A 22,775-nucleotide genomic window follows, 5' to 3' on the forward strand; every position below is an offset into this window, starting at 1 on the left:
ATCGAGTAGTCATCAGCTTTGCTTTGCCAGACGTTCATAACATCTGGTGTTGCTCCAGCAGCAGGCCTGGCACCCAGCGGTGCTTCCAGGACGTAATTCTTCTATGCAGCAATGAGGATAATCCTCAAGTTACGGACCCAGTCCGTGTAATTGCTACCATCACCTTTCAACTTTGCTTTCTCAAGGAATGCATTAAAATTCAACGGAACAACAACACGGGCCATCTATCTACAATCAAACATAAACAAGCAAGATACTATCAGGTACTAAGTTCATGATAAATTTAAGTTCAGTTAATCATATTACTAAAGAACTCCCACTTAGATAGACATGCCTCTAATCCTCTAAGTGATCATGTGATCCAAATCAACTAAACCATGTCCGATCATCATGTGAGGTGGAGTAGTTTCATTGGTGAACATCACTATGTTGATCATATCTACTATATGATTCACGCTCGACCTTTCGGTCTCCGTGTTCCGAGGCCATATCTGTATATGCTTGGCTCGTCAAGTATAACCTGAGTATTTCGCGTGTGCAACTGTTTTGCACCCGTTGTATTTGAATGTAGAGCCTATCACACCCGATCATCACGTGGTGTCTCAGCACTAAGAACTTTCGCAACGGTGCATACTCAGGGAGAACACTTCTTGATAATTAGTGAGAGATCATCTTAAAATGCTACCATCAATCAAAGCAAGATAAGATGCATAAAAGATAAACATCACATGCAATCAATATAAGTGATATGATATGGTCATCATCATCTTGTGCTTGTGATCTCCATCTTCGAAGCACCATCATGATCACCATCGTCACCGGCGCGACACCTTGATCACCATCGTAGCATCGTTATCGTCTCGCCAATCTTATGCTTCCACGACTATCGCTACCGCTTAGTGATAAAGTAAAGCATTACAACGCGATTGCATTGCATACCATAAAGCGACAACCATATGGCTCCTGCCAGTTGCCGATAACTTGGTTACAAAACATGATCATCTCATACAATAAAATTTAGCATCATGTCTTCACCATATCACATCACAATATGCCCTGCAAAAACAAGTTAGACGTCCTCTACTTGGTTTGTTGCAAGTTTTACGTGGCTGCTACGAGCATAAGCAAGAACCAATCTTACCTACGCATCAAAAACCACAACGATAGTTTCTCAAGTTGGTGCTGTTTTAACCTTCGCAAGGACCGGGCGTAGCCACACTCGGTTCAACTAAAGTTGGAGAAACTGACACCCGCCAGCCACCTGTGTGCAAAGCACGTCGGTAGAACCAGTCTCGCATAAGCGTACGCGTAATGTCGGTCCGGGCCGCTTCATCCAACAATACGCCGAACCAAAGTATGACATGCTGGTAAGCAGTATGACTTATATCGCCCACAACTCACTTGTGTTCTACTTGTGCACAACATCAACATATAAAACCTGGCTCGGATGCCACTATTGGGGAACGTAGTAATTTCAAAAAAAATCCTACGCACACGCAAGATCATGGTGATGCATAGCAACGAGAGGGGAGAGTGTTGTCTACGTACCCTCGTAGACCGGAAGCGGAAGCATTATGACAACGCGGTTGATGTAGTCGTACGTCTTCACGGCCCGACCGATCAAGCACCGAAACTACGGCACCTCCGAGTTTTAGCACATGTTCAGCTCGATGACGATCCCCAGACTCCGATCCAGCAAAGTGTCGGGGAAGAGTTCCGTCAGCACGACGGCGTGGTGACAATCTTGATGTTCTACCGTCGCAGGGCTTCGCCTAAGCACCGCTACAATATTATCGAGGACTATGGTGGAAGGGGGCACCGCACACGGCTAAGAAAACGATCACGAGGATCAACTTGTGTGTCTAGAGGTGCCCCCCTGCCCCCGTATATAAAGGAGCAAGGGGGGTGCGGCCGGCCCTAGGAGGAGGCGCGCAGGAGGAGTCCTACCCCTACCGGGAGTAGGACTCCCCCCTTTCCCTAGTTGGATTAGGACTTGGGGGGAAGGAGGAGAGGGAAGAAAGGAAAGGGGGGCACCGCCCCCCCTTCCTTGTCCAATTCGGACTTGGGGGGGGGCGTGGCAGCCCCTAGGCCTCCTCTCCTCTTTCTCCACTAGGCCCATTAAGGCCCATTAGGTTACCGGGGGGTTCCGGTAACCTCCCGGTACTCCGGTAAAATGTCGATTTCACCCGGAACACTTCCGATGTCCAAACATAGGCTTCCAATATATCAATCTTCATGTCTCGACCATTTCGAGACTCCTCGTCATGTCCGTGATCACATCCGGGACTCCGAACAAACTTCGGTACATCAAAATATATAAACTCATAATGAAACTGTCATCGTAACGTTAAGCGTTCGGACCCTATGGGTTCGAGAACAATGTAGACATGACCGAGACACGTCTCCGGTCAATAACCCATAGCGGAACCTGGATGCTCATATTGGCTCCTACATATTCTACGAAGATTTTTATCGGTCAGACCGCATAACAACATACGTTGTTCCCTTTGTCATCGGTATGTTACTTGCCCGAGATTCGATCTTCAGTATCTTAATACCTAGTTCAATCTCGTTACCGGCAAGTCTCTTTACTCGTTCCGTAATACATCATCTCACAACTAACTCATTAATTGAAATGCTTGCAAGGCTTATGTGATGTGTATTACAGAGAGGGCCCAGAGATACCTCTCCGACAATCGAAGTGACAAATCCTAATCTCAAAATACGCCAACCCAACATGTACCTTTGGAGACACCTGTAGAGCTCCTTTATAATCACCCAGTTACGTTGTGACGTTTGGTAGCACACAAAGTGTTCCTTCGGCAAACGGGAGTTGCATAATCTCATAGTCATAGGAACATGTATAAGTCATGAAGAAAGCAATAGCAACATACTAAACGATCGGGTGCTAAGCTAATGGAATGGGTCATGTCAATCACATCATTCTCCTAATGATGTGATCCCATTAATCAAATGACAACACATGTCTATGGTTAGGAAACATAACCATCTTCGATTAACGAGCTAGTCAAGTAGAGGCATACTAGTGACGTTTAGTTTGTCTATGTATTCACGCAAGTATTATGTTTCCGGTTAATACAATTCTAGCATGAATAATAAACATTTATAATGATATAAGGAAATAAATAATAACTTTATTATTGCCTCTAGGGCATATTTCCTTCAATCCATAAGTGTCTCTCATAATAGATTCGTAAGGTAATTTAATTTTCTTTCTAGGAAAGTGTTCCATGCCTTTCCTTAATGGAAATTGGAATCTAATATTTCCTTCCTTCTTATCAATAATTGCACCAATCATTCTAAGGAAAGGTCTACCAAGAATAATAGGACATAAAGGATTGCAATCTATGTCAAGAACAATAAAATCTACGGGCACATAATTCCTATTTGCAACAATAAGAACATCATTAATTCTTCCCATAGGTTTCTTAATAGTGGAATCCGCAAGGTGCAAGTTTAGAGAGCAATCATCAAAATCACAGAAACCTAACAAATCACACAAAGTCTTTGGAATCGTGGAAACACTAGCACCCAAATCACATAAAGCATAGCATTCATGATCTTTAATTTTAATTTTAATAGTTAGTTCCCACTCATCATAAAGTTTTCTAGGGATAGAAACTTCCAATTCAAGTTTTTCTTCATGAGATTGCATCAAGGCATCAACGATATGTTTAGTAAACGCTTTATTTTGACTATAAGCGTGAGGAGAATTTAGCACGGATTGCAACAAGGAAATACAATCAACCAAAGATCAATTTTCATAGTTAAATTCCTTGAAATCCATAATAGTGGGTTTAGCAACATCTAGGGTTTTAATTTCTTCCATACCACTTTTATCAATTTTAGCATCAAGATAAAAAAAATCCGAATTCTTGGAACGCCTTCTAGGTAAAGGTGAATCATATTCAGTCCCATCATTATCAAGATTCATATTACAAAACAAATATTTAATAGGGGACACATCAATAACTTTTATATCTTCATCTTTATTTTCATAGGAACTAGAAAAACACGCTCTTATAAAGGCATCTTTCTTAGCACGCATCCTAGCGGTTCTTTCTTTGCACTCATCAATGGAAATTCTCATGGCTTTGAGAGACTCATTGATATCATGCTTAGGTGGAATAGATCTAAGTTTCAAAGAATCAACATCAAGAGAAATTCTATCAACGTTCCTAGCCAACTCATCAATCTTAAGCATTTTTTCTTGAATCAAAGCATTAAAATTCTTTTGCAAAGTAATAAATTCTTTAATATTAGATTCAAAATCAGAGGGAATCTTATTATAATTTCCATAAGAATTGTTGTAGGAATTACCATAATTATTAGAGGGATTACTAGGATAAGGCCTAGGATGGAAATTTCCTCTATATGCGTTGTTACCAAAATTGTTCCTACCAACAAAATTCACATCCAGAGATTCATTATTATTCTCAATCAAAGTAGACAAGGGCATATCATTAGGATTAGAAGAAACGCTCTTACTAGCAAATAATTTCATAAGTTCATCCATCTTTCCACTCAAAACATTAATTTCTTCTATCGCATGGACCTTTTTATTAGTAGATCTTTCAGTATGCCATTGAGATAATTAACCATAATATTATCTAGGAGTTTAGTAGCTTCTCCTAAAGTGATTTCCATAAAAGTGCCTCCCGCGGCCGAATCTAAAAGATTTCTAGAATCAAAATTCAATCCGGCATAAAATTTTTGTATAATCATCCACAAATTTAAACCATGAGTAGGGCAATTACGTCATTAGTTTCATTCTCTCCCAAGCTTGTGCAACATGTTCATGATCAAGTTTCTTAAATTTCATAATATCGTTTCTAAAAGAGATGATCTTAGCGAGAGGAAAATACTTAGAGATAAAAGCATCTTTGCATTTGTTCCATAAATCAATACTATTTTTAGGCAAAGACGAAAACCAAGCTTTAGCATGATCTCTAAGTGAAAAAGGAAATAGCTTCAATTTAACAATATCATTAGACACATCTTTCTTCTTTTGCATATCACACAAATCAGCGAAGCTATTTAGATGGGTAGCGGCATCTTCACTAGGAAGGCCGGAAAACGGATCTTTCATGACAAGATTCAGCAAAGCAGTATTAATTTCATAAGATTTAGCATCGGTAAGAGGAGCAATCGGAGTGCTAATAAAATCACTGTTGTTGGTATTGATGAAGTCACACAATTTAGTGTTATCTTGAGCCATCGCGACAAGCAAGCAAACTAACACACAAGCAAACAAAAAGCAAGCGGGCAAAAAGAGGCAAATAGAGAAAAAGAGGGAGGATAGAGAGAGAGGGCGAATAAAACGGCAAGGATGAAGTGGGGGAGAGGAAAACGAGAGGCAAATGGCAAATAATGTAATGCAGGAGATAAGGGTATGTGATGGGTACTTGGTATGTTGACTTTTGCGTAGACCTCCCCGGCAACGGCGCCAGAAATCCTTCTTGCTACCTCCTGAGCACTACGTTGGTTTTCCCCGAAGAGGAAGGGATGATGCAGCAAAGTAGCGTAAGTATTTCCCTCAGTTTTTGAGAACCAAGGTATCAATCCAGTAGGAGGCTACGTGTCAGTCCCTCGCACCTGCACAAAACAAATAAATCCTCGCAACCAACGCGATAAGGGGTTGTCAATCCCTACACGGCCACTTACGAGAGTGAGATCTGATAGATATGATAAGATAATATTTTTGGCATTTTTATGATAAAGATGCAAAGTAAAATAAAAGCAAAGGAAATAACTAAGTAGTAGGAGATTAATATGATGAAGATAGACCCATGGGCCATAGGTTTCACTAGTGGCTTCTCTCGAGAGCATAAATATTCTATGGTGGGTGAACAAATTACTGTTGAGCAATTGACAGAATTGAGCATAGTTATGAGAATATCTAGGCATGATCATGTATATAGGCATCATGTCCAAGACAAGTAGACCAACTCCTGCATGCATCTACTATTATTACTCCACTCATCGACCGCTATCCAGCATGCATCTAGAGTATTAAGTTAAAAGCAGAGTAACGCCTTAAGCAAGATGACATGATGTAGAGGGATAAACTCATGCAATATGATGAAAACCCCATCTTGTTATCCTCGATGGCAACAATACAATACGTGCCTTGCTGCCCCTACTGTCACTGAGAAAGGACACCACAAGATTGAACCCAAAGCTAAGCACTTCTCCCATTGCAAGAAAGATCAATCTAGTAGGCCAAACCAAACTGATAATTCGAAGAGACTTGAAAAGATAACCAATCATACATAAAAGAATTCAGAGAAGATTCAAATATTGTTCATAGATAGACTTGATCATAAACCCACAATTCATCGGTCTCAACAAACACACCGCAAAAAGAAGATTACATCGAATAGTTCTCCACAAGAGAGGGGGAGAACATTGTATTGAGATCCAAAAAAAGAGAAGAAGCCATCTAGCTAATAACTATGGACTCGTAGGTCTGAGGTGAACTACTCACACTTCACCAGAGGGGCTATGGTGTTGATGTAGAAGCCCTTCGTGATCGATGCCCCATCCGGCGGAGCTCCGGAACAGGCCCCAAGATGGGATCTCGTGGATACAGAAAGTTGAGGCGATGAAATTAGGGTTTTGGCTCCGTCTCTAATCGTTTGGGGGTACGTAGGTATATATAGGAGGAAGGAGTACGTTGGTGGAGCAACAGGGGGCCCACGAGGGTGGAGGGCGCGCCTGGGAAGGGTAGGCGCGCCCCCCTACCTCGTGGCCTCCTCTTTTGTGTCTTGACGTAAGGTCCAAGTCTCCTGGGTCTTGTTCGTTGAGAAAATCACGTTTCCGAAGGTTTCATTCCGTTTGGACTCCGTTTGATATTCCTTTTCTTCGAAACCCTAAAACAGACAAAAAACAGCAATTCTGGGCTGGGCCTCCGGTTAGTAGGTTAGTCCTAAAAATAATATAAAAATGAATAATAAAGCCCAATAATGTCCAAAACAGTAGATAATATAGCATGGAGCAATCAAAAATTATAGATACGTTGGAGACGTATCAACTGCTACGGGAATGAAGCCGGCGCGAGGGCGGGGCATTTTCCTCAGCCGCGCGAATGATAAGGATATTTAGGAAAATTGGAGGGGGTTTCGGTGAAGGTGGATAAATTATCCTCCTCTATTTGAATCGGTTAGGTACGACGTTAGTGAGGAAAGTCGATTTTATCCTGGAAAGTCGAATTTATCCTCCCATGCGGTCGGATAGGGGATTGGTTAGAGTTGCCATAACCTCGTTGTACAAGCTTTTTTGCTCGATTAAGAGGAAGGCGCAAATTCAATTTACTCCTCTACAATAGTACTCCATCCGTTCCTAAACATAAGCCTTTCAGAATTTTAATATAAACTACATACAAAGCAAAATGAGTGAATCTCTAAAATATATCCATATAAAATCTGGATGTATTTCATATTAAAATCTCTAAAAAGCCTTATATTTAGAAACAGATGGAATACTTATCAAAATTGGAGCGAGAAATTTCCCTATTGCGAGCACTTTGAAGGAAAGGAGTAACGTGAAATTTCCCTGTCGCGAGCACTTTCAAGGAAAGGAGTAACGCGAAATGCACAGGGACTCTTCTTCTTTTGTAAGCACTGGGGCTCGGGATACAGCGTACACCTCCTCTGCTCTGGGCCAAACTAAAATCTCCCGTCTAGCGTTCGGACCCATTGTGGAGACCACCGTCGCTCCCCTCCCGCTAAAACGGACGGCGTCAATAGGCCATCTCCTGCTCTCCGCACCTCGTCTGCTCGCACCATGGAGGCAGAGCAGCGGCGCAGACCAAAACCACCGTTGAAGAACACTACTATGGACACATGCACCTACGGATTCTCCTTCCTCCTAACACTACACCGGCGGCGCTTCACCATGACCACGCCACCGGGATCGGCTGCTGCTGCACCATGTAGTGCTGCTGCTGCTGCCACTGGGGCATCGAGAGCTGCTGGTCGGCCCTATCCCGCTCCACCTCCATGGACGTGCCCTCGCCGTCCTCGGCCTCCATCATCTCTGCCGCCGTGCACGCCGTCTGGGCGCGGGGCGGCGCCCAGGGGACCATCGCCAGGTTGGAGCTCTCGGCTCTAGCAAGCCCCACGAATAGCGTGCGGTGGTTGCTCGCCTCTGGCAGCGTCGTGCCTGCGTGATCGAATCGACTTGCAGATTAGATTCGTTGATCCAAGCAGGAAAGATGAATGAGCCTAATTTGATTAAGAGCGTGACTCGAGGAATGGGAGGAAGGCGCGGAGGCACGTACCGTTGAGCGATTGGATCCACTCCGGGCTGACACGGAGATGGCCGCCGGGCCGGAGCGGGCCTAGCAGCAGCCTGCGCTCGGAAGTTATGCATAATAGTCTGAAAATTGAACCCAAGTCTTACTCCCTCTGTTCTGAATTGAAAGATGTTTTGGACATATCAACATGGACTATATACAGACTGAAGTAAGTGAACAAACATGTTCTAATTTGAAACGGAGGGAGTATTTCTTAAATTACGAGCAACACCGCTTGCTCTTGCCCAAGTCAGTCTCAGTAAATCCTGATCAGACTGTAACTTCAGATAAGATTGATCTCATTCATTTGATGTAAGAAAGCTCAGGTCTTTACAACTATAGAAGATCAGTTAACACAAGTTTGACAACTCCATGGCCGTTCTGAATCTATTGCGGAATCGAATCTATGGTGCCTCTTTTGAAATTTAAATTGATCTTTCGACTGTATTGGATCTCTGTGTTACGTGCATCTATACTTGTAGGAGTTTTTTTTTTCTTTGAGGAACTAGGAGGAGTTTTTATGCAATGTAAGCAATCTCAATTCAAGCATCACATTCATATGCACCCTTTTGAAGTTCACACTTGAAATCTTCATACTTGAATACTGCAACCGATGAACAATGTGGAGAACAATGGTCAATTGTTCCTTCCCCGCGAACCCTCATCGTGACCGCAATGGCACCACAACTCGACCTTGCTTGCATGTTCCGATTTCCTACCGCGTGGCTGCTTCATGTGTTTGATCAGAGAGTTTTCACGCGCTGAGTTGAGTTATACATACCTTCCTCCACTAAGAATGGTTGCATAGAGGGCGTGATTGCGGTACCTGACATCTAGAATTTCGATGCCAGCAGTGCGAGGAAGCAGGACATGGGCGACTCCAGGACGTAGCTCCGGATCGCCAGCTTGCCATGCTTCCCATGGTCGAAGTCCAGTCGAGCTCCCCGACCCACTGTCGCTCGAATCCAGGCTCCAGCTGCTGCTCATATTTGTTGTGAAGATGTGATGCCCCGAGATCGTTGCGCCAGGTGTCTTCCAGTTATTCATCATTGTTGCCATGTCATTCGCTTGCGTGTTGCATCTTGCCATGTCATCATGTGCATTGCATCATCATGTTATCAAAACTTGCATCTGTCCCGGTCTCCCAGTTCCTTCCATTGTCCGTTCTGAGCCCAGACACACTTGCACGCGCTCGTGGCACGTCCGAAATATTATTTTATAAGTGGCCGGTAAATGTTTTCGGAATGGGATGAAAGTTGGCGTGTCGTGTTGTTTTGTTGTAGGTAGACCGCCTGCCAAGTTTCATTGCATTCAGAGTTCGTTTGATAGCCCAACCGTTAAACTATAGCGGCATTATAGCCGGTCTAACGTCGGACGTTTTCGGTCTTCGGAAACAGTCGCCGGGCCTTTCTCTCTTCTCTTTTCTCAGCCTGAAGCCTTCCGCACAGTCCACTACCTACCACCAGGCCTAACCTAGGCTCTCTCGTCAGCCCGCGGACCTCCTCGCGCGCGCGTCCAAAAGTTGTCCCGGACCCGACCCGGACAGTCGTCACTGTTGTGTCCGGATCATCCCCAAACATCTACAAAACGTCTCGATTTTGTTTATTGGACTTCCTAACCTATTTTTTTCTCAGCCGTCTGTTTTAGATCGAAGGGCTTCCATTAGTCTGCATATAGACCCACTCTCTATATATAACCAGTCAAACCCTAGCCTATCCTGTCCAATCCACCAATCCTCCTCGCCGCCACCACTCTCTTCATCGGGATCCAACCCGCAGCCATCCTCTCCCTCCCTCGTTTTCAGCACCACCAACCGGAGCCCGCAACCACGATCCAAATCCTTCCCGACAATCTCCCTCTTTTTGCGCGCTTGACGAATTGGGTCGCCCGAGCCCCGAGCTCCTTCGCTGTTCTTTCCCCAAGCTCCTCTCGTGCTAGTATCCTCGGAGCCCCGAGCCTCCCTGTGCGTCTCCACCACGCCTCGTCGTCCGGCGACCGGCACCGCCGCCCGCGACCGAACTAGCAGCAACGTCGCCCCTGCCTTCTTCTTTTCTCCCGTGCTTCTACCTCGTCTCACCTCTGTCTCCCTCACTCTGTTTTGGACCAGGGGCCCCGCGCCATGGAGCTCCATGTCCACCGGCTCGCCTCCGCTTCGATCCGGCAGGGAATGGGATCCCGGCGATCTCCCGCGACCGGATCCGGCCACCTCGACGCCTGTGACCTCGGGCCCCGCAGGACCTCCTCCTCGCCTAGCCACTCCGGTGACTTGCAAGTCGACCTTCGCGCCCTGCCAATCTCCTTATTCCTCTCGTTCTCTCCCTCGCCTCACCTCTCTCCCTCTCTGTCTTCAGGGACACGACCTGGCAAGCCGCCAGGGGCACCCGAGGCATGGACCACCGATGCCGACGCCGCCAAGCTCCTCTACCACCAAAAACGGTCTCCCCACGTTCGGATCTGACCACCCCCGCACCTCTATCCACCCGTTCCCGCCGTTGTCCGCCGACCCCGTCGTCGGAACTCCCGCCGTCGTCCTCTGCATCACCATGGGTGTGCTGCTGCTTCTGTCTTCAGAACGAGCAGAGCAGCTCGCCCGAACCCCTCGCCCATTGACCGGCCTCGCCTGCCCAGATCTGCGCCTGGGCCGCTTCTTGCACAAGTCCCAGCGCCACCCAGCGAACCAGCCGGCCCACTGCTCCATCGTCCTGGGCCGAAGCCCATGGGTGAGGCCAGCTCCAGCACTTCCCCTGTGCACTTCTGGGCCTATTAGTTTCGGCCCATTCATGTTTTTTTCTTAGGTCTACGAATTTAGCTTTCTACAGAAAACCCCTTGTAGATCATGCATATGCACCGCATACCGCATCCCACATATCATGCCATGTTCATGTGTTGGTTGTTTACTATGTTGTGTGCTTCTTTCCGGTGTTGCTTCTTCGGGTTGGTTCCGATAACGTCGCGTTTGTGAGGACCCATTCGTCTACGTCTGTTTTTCTTCCTCATGGACTCGTTCTTCTTCCTTGCGGGATCTCAGGCAAGATGACCATACCCTCGAAATCACTTCTATCTTTGCTTGCTAGTTGCTCGCTCTTTTGCTATGCCTATGCTGCGATACCTACCACTTGCTTATCATGCCTCCCATATTGTTAAGCCAAGCCTCTAACCCACCTTGTCCTAGCAAACTGTTGTTTGGCTATGTTACCGCTTTGCTCAGCCCCTCTTATAGCGTTGTTAGTTGCAGGTGAAGATTGGAGCTTGTTCCATGTTGGAACATGGATATTTTGTTGGGATATCACAATATCTCTTATTTAATTAATGCATCTATATACTTGGTAAAGGGTGGAAGGCTCGGCCTTATGCCTGGTGTTTTGTTCCACTCTTACCGCCCTAGTTTCCGTCATATCGGTGTTATGTTCCCGGATTTTGGGTTCCTTACACGGTTGGGTTATAATGGGAACCCCTTGGCAGTTCGCCTTGAATAAAACTCCTCCAGCAATGCCCAACATTGGTTTTACCGCTCGCCACCTAGCCTTTTCTTTCCCTTGGATTCTGCAGACTCAAGGGTCATCTTTATTTTAACCCCCCGGGCCAGTGCTTCTCTAAGTGTTGGTCCGAAACGGGCAGCCTGCGGGGCCACCTCGGGGAAACTCGAGGGCTGGTTTTACTCGTAGCTTGACCTATCTGAGTGTGCCTTGAGAACGAGATATGTGCAGCTCCTATCGGGATTTGTCGGCACATTCGGGCGGTGCTGCTGGACTTCTTTTACCATTGTCGAGGATGTCTTGTAATCGGAATGCCGAGCCTGATCGGATTGTCTTGGGAGAAGGAATATCCTTTGTTGACCGTGAGAGCTTGTGATGGGCTAAGTTGGGACACCCCTGTAGGGATTTGAACTTTTGAAAGCCGTGCCCGTGGTTATGGTCAGATGGGAATTTGTTAATGTCCGGTTGTAGAAAACCTAAAGTTTACCTTAATTAAAATACATCCACCGCGTGACCGCGTGTGTAACCGTGATGGTCTCTTTCCGGTGGAGTCTAGGAAGTGAACACGATGTTGGAGTAATGCTTGATGTAGGTTGTTCTAGGATCACTTCTTGATCATAGTTTCTGGACCGTGCTTTGCCTTCTCTTCTCGCTCTCATTTGCGTATGTTAGCCACCGCATATGCTAGTCGCTTGCTGCAGCTCCACCTCATACCTTTTACCCTACCTATAAGCTTAAATAGTTTTGATCGCGAGGGTGTGAGATTGCTGAGTCCCCGTGACTCACAGATACTTCCAAAACCAGCTTGCAGGTGCCGAGTATACCGTGCAGATGGCACAACCAAGCTCAAAGAGGAGCTCTAGGAAGATCTTGTCCTTTATGTTGTTCCGTTTCCAGTTGATCAGTAGTGGAGCCCAGTTGGGACGATCGGGGATCTATGTAGCATTTGGGGTAGTCTTCTTTTATTTTGGGTTTCGTAGTCGGACCTTGATTGTATCTGGTTGCTGTAATGCTTTATTCATGTAATTGTGTGAAGTGGCGATTGTAAGCCAACTATGTATCTCTTTCCCTTATGTATTACATGGGTTGTGTGAAGATTACCTCACTTGCAACATTGCTTTCAGTGCGGTTATGCCTCTAAGTCGTGCTTCGACACGTGGGAGATATAGCCGCATCAAGGGCATTACAAGTTGGTAATCAGAGCCTTCCCCGACTTTAGGAGCCCCCTGCTAGATCAAATCGCTGGCGTTGTTGAGTATAGAAAATTGTTTTGAGTCATTTAGGATTATATATATATCGGAGAGTTAGGAATTATTTTTACTCCTTAGTCCCTTCGTTGCTCTGGTGAGGCATCCTGACGTAGAGTTTTGACTCTTCTCTTCTCAAATTTCACTAAAAAAATTTAGGATCACGCGGGTATCTTGGAATTGTTCCGATGGTTTTGTGACGAGAACATTGTTCTTAGTGCCTCCTGACATTTAGGGGCTGTGGTAGTGTCCCGGGGAGTTGAGCTTCGAGGTGTTGTCGTCACAATTTTATCGTTGCAGTTCTGGAATACCTGAGTTCGCCGACATCGAAAATCTCTTTTATGCAGTTGTTGGTGAGATAACTTCGACGCCACCCAGTACTGGGGCGGGAGTTCGGGAGTATTGTCATAACTTGTATAACGGATGTTTTTTCGAAGGTTGAGGTAAATGATTTCCGAAGGTTTCTTGGTTATGTGTTGAAGGATGGATACAGCTGGATGTGGGATTTGCTAGTTTTGGGTGAGATATTATGCTTCCCCTGTATCCCCAACACCTGATTGCATAACCGGAAAGTTTCGGGAGTTTATAAGTGGGAATTCAAGTAGCTCCTAGGATATCCTTCCGTCAGATGTATGATATGAAATTGGGGTTCGACGTCTAGTGGTCCGCCTATTCACGGTTGGTTTTACAGTGGTCTCGTTGTGTCTTAAAGAGTCCTTGGCTATGCCGACTCGGGGACGCTTCGTATGTCATGTGCACTGCCTTGTACATGACGGTGCTGTATGATCGAGCCTGTGTAGGCCCCACCACGAAAACTTCGGACGAAATCTCTATCATATGTTTGTTCTGGCTTATTCTGCAAGCCAATCCTTGTTTTTGTTTTGAGTTGTGGTATTCGAGTTGCTTCGAAGTCAAATGTTGATTCCATACCCTCCTAAGTGGTGTTCTCTTACTCCTATGTGAATACTAATCCTTCATGATAATTGAGTTTGGCATGTCAATCCTTCTCAACCGGCGTGTTTCTCTTCAAGTGGATCCGATCATTTTCAACATTCGCAAGATCCAATCTCAGTTTTTTTCATCAACGTTGTTCGTTTCATCCGTCTTCAAGTTGACTTTGTTTTCCCTCCCTCCCACCCTTTTTCTTCAAGGACTCATATATCTTATTAAAGTGTCCATTTTATTCATGTGGAGACTCTTCATTCTTGTCTTTGAATGTTCTTATCCGGTGATTCTCATGAAGATACTAACGGAGCCTCAAGTTCGTCACTCTTCACTTATTTTCTTCTCCGGTGGATCCAATTCTAGCTTTGTTGATCCTTTTCCTCGTTTCAAATACTTTCTCGTGCCGGTGCACCTCATAACCATTCACTTCTCGCTATTCATTTGTTCCAGAGTGATAAAGATATCTCAGAAGATTCGTGTTTCCACTCTTAATCCGTTCAAGCTATTTTGAGGATGTTATCTCATTCAAGCCTTTTAATTCAACCGGTGCAATCTATCTTTTAAATCGCTCAACGGTGTATCTTTTAAGTGGGCCCTAACCCACAAGTCTTTTCCCAGGATCTTACCTGACTCTTCTTATTTTCCCGGAGCTATCCTCAAATTTCTTTTCAAAGTTTGACGTAAGAATGATTTATCATAAATCAAACGCATTTCTCCAAGATCGGTTAAATTCTTTTCATCGTTGGCTAAATCTCTTCGCTTTTGATTCTTCTGGAGCGTCTAAATAATTCATGGTGGTGTTTCTCGTCGTCATTCTCAGATTTTGAAGACCGAAGAAGAGTTTCTTTTAAATCTTGCCCCATTCTCGGCCATCCTCTCATATTTGTTTTTGTTTGTGAGAATTCTTTTCACACATCCGGAGCTATTCAAGAGTCTTCTCAGTTTGATTATCCGGAGTCCATCATTTCAGATTTATTCATTCTCAGCTTTCAGTTATCATTCTCCAATCTTACCGGTGCTTCGTTCTAGTGATCTCTAATCAGTCATGATCCCTTCGTTCTCATGTATCTAGTTTGTCTCAAGTATCGTCATTCATTTCACAATTCTTACCCGGTGATTCATCCCTTTACTTCGCTCTTTTTTTCAATTCTTACGGTGTTTCATTCAAGAGTTCTCTTCCTTGGTTATTATATCAATTTATTCGTTCTTCCAAATTCTTACGGTGGTTCTTCCAAGATATTGTCTTCCTTCGTTCATCATATCAATTTATTCATTGTTTCAACCCGATCGGTGATTCGTTGAAGACTTTCTCAAGTTTGCGCGATATCTCTCTTAATATTTTCTACGAGAATAAGTAGTATGCCAAATCCGTTGCTTGTCATCAATTTAAATTGGTTAAGGATAAGCGTAACATAATTCTTATTCTTGATTCACCCAAGTGATTAATTCCTTATTCTGGAGGCTCATCAAATTCTCGGTTTCACTTGATTCATCGTTCTTTTCCCAGAGTTTCAAGATCTCTCTTTTATCTTGTCACATAAGCTTCATTCAATCATTGCAAGGCTTCAATCTTATTTTTTTCATCTTTCTTTTCGTTATCCTTTTGTTTAACGGAGTTCTTTATGGAGGCGCTACATGATGGTTCATAAAGGATTTAATTCCTTCTGGAAGTGTTCATCAAGATTCTTTTCAGAGGAGCTCAAGCATTCTCCAACTTGCAATCCGGAGTGCAATTCTTTCTTCCGTATCATTGAAGGTGGTATTATGTCATTCTTCATAATTTGAGTTTATGTTTCATGATTCACATGTTGTTAAGAATGAGGTATTTTAAATCCATCAACCTCTTCGTTGGAGTTATCTTGTGTCATGTTTCACCTAAAGCCTTCCCTAAGGATTGTTGCTATCTGTGGTGCTTATCAATGATCCAAGTCATTCATTTATCCTCCCGGTGAGACAAGTTTCTCATCTCCTTGTTCACATCAATCCAATCTATTGTTTCCGTTAGTGGCAGAATTTCACCTCATAATTTTGAGTTGTCTTCTATAAGTCCATATCAAGCTTATCCTTTTCGTTGTTGATTTCCCAACAACTCCATTCAATCCTTCTTTTTAAGGATGCTCTCTCAAATTCATTTCAGCCAGAACTTGTTGCCTTCTTCTCTGTTCTTTTGGGTCCATTCTTATATTTCTTCCGGAGGCTTTGTGAGGTTGCTCTCTTCAACTCATCTTCTTGTTTGTCAGGACCTTGTTCTTTTTATGCTTATCCTTTTAACCGGAGTGTTGTGCCCTTTTGCTCAAGTTCTTTTCATTTTATCAAGTTTTTGCCTTCCGTTTCAACCGGAGTGCTGTCCGAATTTGTTCTTCCTTGAAACTCTTCCCTACCGGAGTGCTTTCAACTTTGTTCTACTTTGTTGCATTCTTACTTTCAATTTGTTCAACTTCTCAAGGTTCTTTGGTTTCACTCGTTTGTCAAATAAGCAACTTAATTTTACCTCTTCTCCTTCTCTTCTTTTTCCCTCCGGTGCCATTCTAGATCTCGGGACGAGATCCTCTCGTAGTGGTGGAGTGTTGTGACGCCCCGAGACCGTTGCGCCAGGTGTCTTCCAGTTATTTGCCGTCGTTGCCATGTCATTCTCTTGCGTGTTGCATCTTGCCATGTCATCATGTGCATTCATCATCATGTTTTCAAAACTTGCATCTGTCACAGTCTCCCAGTTCCTTCCGTTGTCCGTTCTGAGCCCAGACACACTTGCACGCGCCCGCGGCACATCCAAAATATTATTTTATAAGTGGCTGGTAAATGTTCTCGGAATGGGATGAAAGTTGGCGTGCGGTGTTGTTGTGTTGTAGGTAGGCCGCCTGTCAAGTTTCATCGCATTCGGAGTTCGTTTGATAGCCCAACCGTTAAACTATAGCGGCGTTATAGCCGGTCTAACGTCGGACGTTTTCGGTCTTCGGAAACAGTCGCCGGGCCTTTCTCTCTTCTCTTTTCTCAGCCTGAGGCCTTTCGCATAGTCCACTACCTACCGCCAGGCCTAACCTAGGCTCTCTCGTCAGTCCGCGGACCTCCTTGCGCGCGCGTCCGAAAGTTGTCCCGGACCCGACCCGGACAGTCGTTACCATTGTGTCCGGATCATCCCCAAACATCTACAAAATGTCTCTGTTTTGTTTGTTGGACTTCCTAACCTATTTTCTTTCTCAACCGTCTGTTTTAGATCGAAGGGCTTCCATTGGTCTGCATATAGACCCACTCTCTATATATAACCAGTCAAACCCTAGCCTATTCTGTCCAATCCACCAATCCTCCTCGCCGCCGCCACTCTTTTCATCGGGATCCAACCCGTAGCCATCCTCTCCCTCCCTCGTTTTCAGCACCACCAACCGGAGCCCGCAACCACGATCCAAATCCTTCCCGACAGTCTTCCTCTTTTTGCGCGCTTGACGAATTGGGTCGCCCGAGCCCCGAGCTCCTTCGCTGTTCTTTCCCCAAGCTCCTCTCGCGCTAGTATCCTCGGAGCCCCGAGCCTCCCTGTGCGTCTCCACCACACCTCGTCGTCCGGCGACCGAAATAGCAGCAACGTCACCCCTGCCTTCTTCTTTTCTCCCGTGCTCCTACCTCGTCTCACCTTTGTCTCCCTCACTCTCTTTTGGACCAGGGGCCCCGCGCCATGGAGCTCCATGTCCACCGGCTCGCCTCCGCTTTGATCCGGCAGGGAACGGGATCCCGGCGATCTCCCGCGACCGGATCCGGCCACCTCGACGCCCTGTGCCCTCGGGCCCCGCGGGACCTCCTCCTCGCCTAGCCACTTCGGTGACCTGCAAGTCGACCTTCGCGCCCTGCCAATCTCCCTCTTCCTCTCGTTCTCTCCCTCGCCTCACCTCTCTCCCTCTCTGTCTTAAGGGACACGACCCAGCAAGCCGCCAGGGGCACCCGAGGCATGGACCTCCGATGCCGACGCCGCCGAGCTCCTCTGCCACCAAAAACGGGCTCCTCACGTTCGGATCTGACCACCCCCGCACCTCTATCCGCCCGTTCCCGCCGTTGTCCGCCGACCCCGTCGCCGGAACTCCTGCCGTCGTCCTCTGCATCATCGTGGGTGTGCTGCTGCTTCTGTCTTCAGAACGAGCAGAGCAGCTCGCCCGAACCCCTCGCCCGTTGACCGGCCTCGCCTGCCCAGATCTGCGCCTGGGCCGCTTCTTGCACAAGGCCCAGCGCCACCCAGCGAACCAACCGGCCCACTGCTCCATCATCCTAGGCCGAAGCCCATGGGTGAGGCCAGCTCCAGCACTTCCCCAGTGCACTTCTGGGCCTATTAGTTTCGGCCCGTTCATGTTTTTTTTCTCAGGTCTACGAATTTAGCTTTTTACAGAAAATTGCTGTTTTACAGAAAACCCCTTGTAGATCATGCATATGCACCGCATACCGCATCCCGCATATCATGCCATGTTCATGTGTTGGTTGTTTACTATGTTGTGTGCTTCTTTCCGGTGTTGCTTCTTCGGGTTGGTTCCAATAACATCGCGTTTGTGAGGCCCCGTTCGTCTACGTCCGTTTGTCTTCCTCATGGACTCGTTCTTCTTCCTTGCGGGATCTCAGGCAAGATGACCATACCCTCGAAATCATTTCTATCTTTGCTTGCTAGTTGCTCGCTCTTTTGCTATGCCTATGCTGCGATACCTACCACTTGCTTATCATGCCTCCCATATTGTTAAGCCAAGCCTCTAACCCACCTTGTCCTAGCAAACCGTTGTTTGGCTATGTTACCGCTTTGCTCAGCCCCTCTTATAGCATTGTTAGTTGCAGGTGAAGATTGGAGCTTGTTCCATGTTGGAACATGGATATTTTGTTGGGATATCACAATATCTCTTATTTAATTAATGCATCTATATACTTGGTAAAGGGTGGAAGGCTCGGCCTTATGCCTGGTGTTTTGTTCCACTCTTGCCGCCCTAGTTTCCGTCATATCAGTGTTATGTTTCCGGATTTTGGGTTCCTTACACGGTTGGGTTATAATGGGAACCCCTTGGCAGTTCGCCTTGAATAAAACTCCTTCAGCAATGCCCAACATTGGTTTTACCGTTCGCCACCTAGACTTTTCTTTCCCTTGGGTTCTGCAGACTCAAGCGTTATCTTTATTTTAACCCCCCCCCCGGCCAGTGCTTCTTTAAGTGTTGGTCCGAAACAGGCAGCCTGCGGGGCCACCTCGGGGAAACTCGAGGGCTGGTTTTACTCGTAGCTTGACCTATCTAAGTGTGCCCTGAGAACGAGATATGTGCAGCTCCTATCGGGATTTGTCGGCACATTCGGGCGGTGTTGTTGGACTTGTTTTACCATTATCGAGGATGTCTTGTAACCGGGATGCCGAGCCTGATCGGATTGTCTTGGGAGAAGGAATATCCTTCATTGACCGTGAGAGCTTGTGATGGGTTAAGTTGGGACACCCCTGTAGGGATTTGAACTTTCGAAAGTCATGCCCGCGGTTATGGGCAGATGGGAATTTGTTAATGTCCGGTTATAGAAAACCTGAAGTTTACCTTAATTAAAATACATCCACAGCGTGTGTAACCATGATGGTCTCTTTCCGGCAGAGTCCGGGAAGTGAACACGGTGTTGGAGTAATGCTTGACGTAGGTTGTTCTAGGATCACTTCTTGATCATAGTTTCTCGACCGTGCTTTGCCTTCTCTTCTCGCTCTCATTTGCGTATGTTAGTCACCGTATATGCTAGTCGCTTGCTGCAGCTCCACCTCATACCTTTTACCCTACCTATAAGCTTAAATAGTCTTGATCGCGAGGGTGTGAGATTGCTGAGTCCCCGTGACTCACAGAAACTTCCAAAACCAGCTTGCAGGTGCCGAGGATACCGTGCAGATGATGCGACCAAGCTCAAAGAGGAGCTCTAGGAAGATCTTGTCCTTTATGTTGTTCCGTTTCCAGTTGATCAGTAGTGGAGCCCAGTTGGGACGATCGGGGATCTGTGTATCATTTGGGGTGGTCTTCTTTTATTTTGGGTTCCGTAGTCGGACCTTGATTATATCTGGTTGATGTAATGCTTTATTCATGTAATTGGGTGAAGTGGCGATTGTAAGCCAACTATGTATCTCTTTTCCTTATGTATTACATGGGCTGTGTGAAGATTACCTCACTTACGATATTGCTTTCAATACAGTTATGTCTCTAAGTCGTGCTTCGACACGTGGGAGATATAACCGCATCGAGGGCATTACAGAAGAGGAGGCTGGCCAATTTGTCGATGAATAAAATCGCCATACCCAAATATGCTTTATATAGCCTCATGTCGATAATGCTCTCCGTGCAGGTTATTAGAATGACCAATATACCCTCATGTAGGTGTAAATAAATATATCTTGTTTGTTGCGGCCTGAGTCTATCCTTTCCACAAGCATCTAGATGCAGTATTAGGACTCAACAACCAAGGAGATAAAAAGAACGCTCCTCAAACCGCACAGGCAGAATAGGCATGCAACGGTCACATCACCTTCTGTTTTACATGCCGGCTAAGGCCTACCAACGAATGTAAAAATAAATTTGTACGTACATAACCCCTCCTTTCCACAAGCATCTAAAAACAAGATCACAGCTCGACAATCAAGAAGATTAAAAAAAGGTATTCATCAGACAGCACACGCAGTGCAGCCATGCATTAGTCACATCACTGTTTGCTTTTCATGATCGTCCAATGTTTAACATATAAAATAAAAGAAAAAATATACAATGAGTACATGCGCCGCTCAAAATTTACTTTGACTGGTACATACATATGTAGTACATAAATTTGTACTATTGCCACGAGCTTAGCATTAGCGCATGTGCGCCTCGTCGCTCGATGGAACGCCAACTTGACTAAGCACATGTGCCTACTTACTCGCTTGATGCCACGCAATAAGCAACGTGTGCCAATCCCGGAGAGTGTGCTGCATGCATGCTTAATACATAAATTTGTACGTACATAGCCCCTCCTTCCCACAAGCATCTAGATACAATATGAGAGCTTGGCAATCAAGAAGATAAAAAGAGCACTCCTTAGACAGCACAGGCAGAGCAGCCATGCAGTAGTCACATCATCGTTTGCTTTTCATTATCATCCAAGATTGAATATATAAAATAAAAGAAAATATATACAGTAAATACATGGGCCGCTCAAGGCTTACACTCACTGCTACATACATAATTAGTACATGAATTTTTACGTGCATCTTGCCACCAGCTTAGCATCGGTGCATCTGCACTCGGCCGCTCGATGGAACGCCAACTTGACCAAGCGCCTGTGTCTACTTACTCGCTTGGTGCCACGCAATAAGCAACATGTGCCAGCCCTAAAGAGTGTGTGCCGCTTGGCAATCTCCCAGCAAGTTCACTCATGCAATAACTGCCACTTGCCACGTCTACATTACTAATGTGTTGACTCATCGCTCTTCCTGCCTGTATATATAACCAGCGCGGCGACACACCGCGCCCAACTAATGACTATGTTCTAATTAAGCAACCGAGTAATAAACAAATATTCGCTATCAATTAAAGGGAGGGATAACAATACATAAAAAAGTTGAAGATGACAAAGAAGTAGATTTACTACAACAATGCAAATCCATGAACACAAAGAGGACGACTAATGTTTGCACACTTCTAAGAAGAACTACTTATTGAAACCATATACACTCCACTCTACATAATGGTTGTACATGGAGATACAAACACGTCGTAATAGGAAGCCGCATATATCTTTTGTTGGATTAGATCATCCTGGTATAACCTCCTGCAGAATTAGTGCCGGTAATAAAATGATAAAGAGCCTTTTCAAATTCTAGGACACGGCCGGCAGGTGGATACGCTCCTATGCATGTGATGATAGGATCCTCGCTATGCGGACCTTGAGGATACAGATGGAGTGGCAACACACCGGAGAACTTGTTGCATATCTTGGCTAAAATCATTGTTTGCCTTGTGAACTCATTTTGCTGTGTAGTTACCTGCTGACGGGCCATGTTAAATTGTCATTCATTTGTTTGTGCATTTTCTTTTGATGTAAATAGTCTTCCTTTGTGACTTCGAGGGCATAATAGTTATGGTCACTGATAGAAATATTGTAATTTGCACAAATACATCTCAAAGCCACTTGGGCAGCTTTCTCTTTGGCTTCATCCTCTGTGTTAGTTGGCTCTCCTTTGAACGTGATTGAAAATTCTCCGCGGTTGCCTTTTTCACATGGGAGGCCTATCAATAAGGATTCTTGCACCATGCCCCCTGTAAGATACCCGTGACTACAGCTTTGTGTTTCTATGAGGTTTTGACAATTGGACGTCTTGAAATATGTACTATGAGGTTTTTTTGCTGCATATAAAAATATTAGGCATAACATCTCATTTAGCTGCAAAAGAGAAAAGAACATAAAACATTGGATAAGAGTAAGGGGTTACCGAATTGCTTGATTTGCCACGGTTGGAATGGGGCCGATCTTCTAAGGAACTTAGCGCTGGGTGCTTGCCCTTCTTCTTAACTTGCTTTCCCACAGAGGATGCTCTCTTAGAACGGTAAGCTCCGTCCATTGTATTGTGTTTAACTGTGTGTAAACTATGACTTTCCTTCGTAGCCTATGAACGGTTATATAGTGTATACAAAAGTAGATGAGCCATCGTTCTACATCTTTTAGCTCGCGAAATGGCACACATTTCTTGTACGACATTTCTTTGCGTGATAGGCTAGGTTCCACGTGGGAGTTAGAGGGAAAATGGGCAATCATCCGGCCATGTTATGTATAGGCAGAAGATAG

This window comes from Triticum aestivum, chromosome 5A (genome assembly GCF_018294505.1).
Source record: "Triticum aestivum cultivar Chinese Spring chromosome 5A, IWGSC CS RefSeq v2.1, whole genome shotgun sequence".
Classification (NCBI taxonomy): Eukaryota; Viridiplantae; Streptophyta; class Magnoliopsida; order Poales; family Poaceae; genus Triticum; species Triticum aestivum.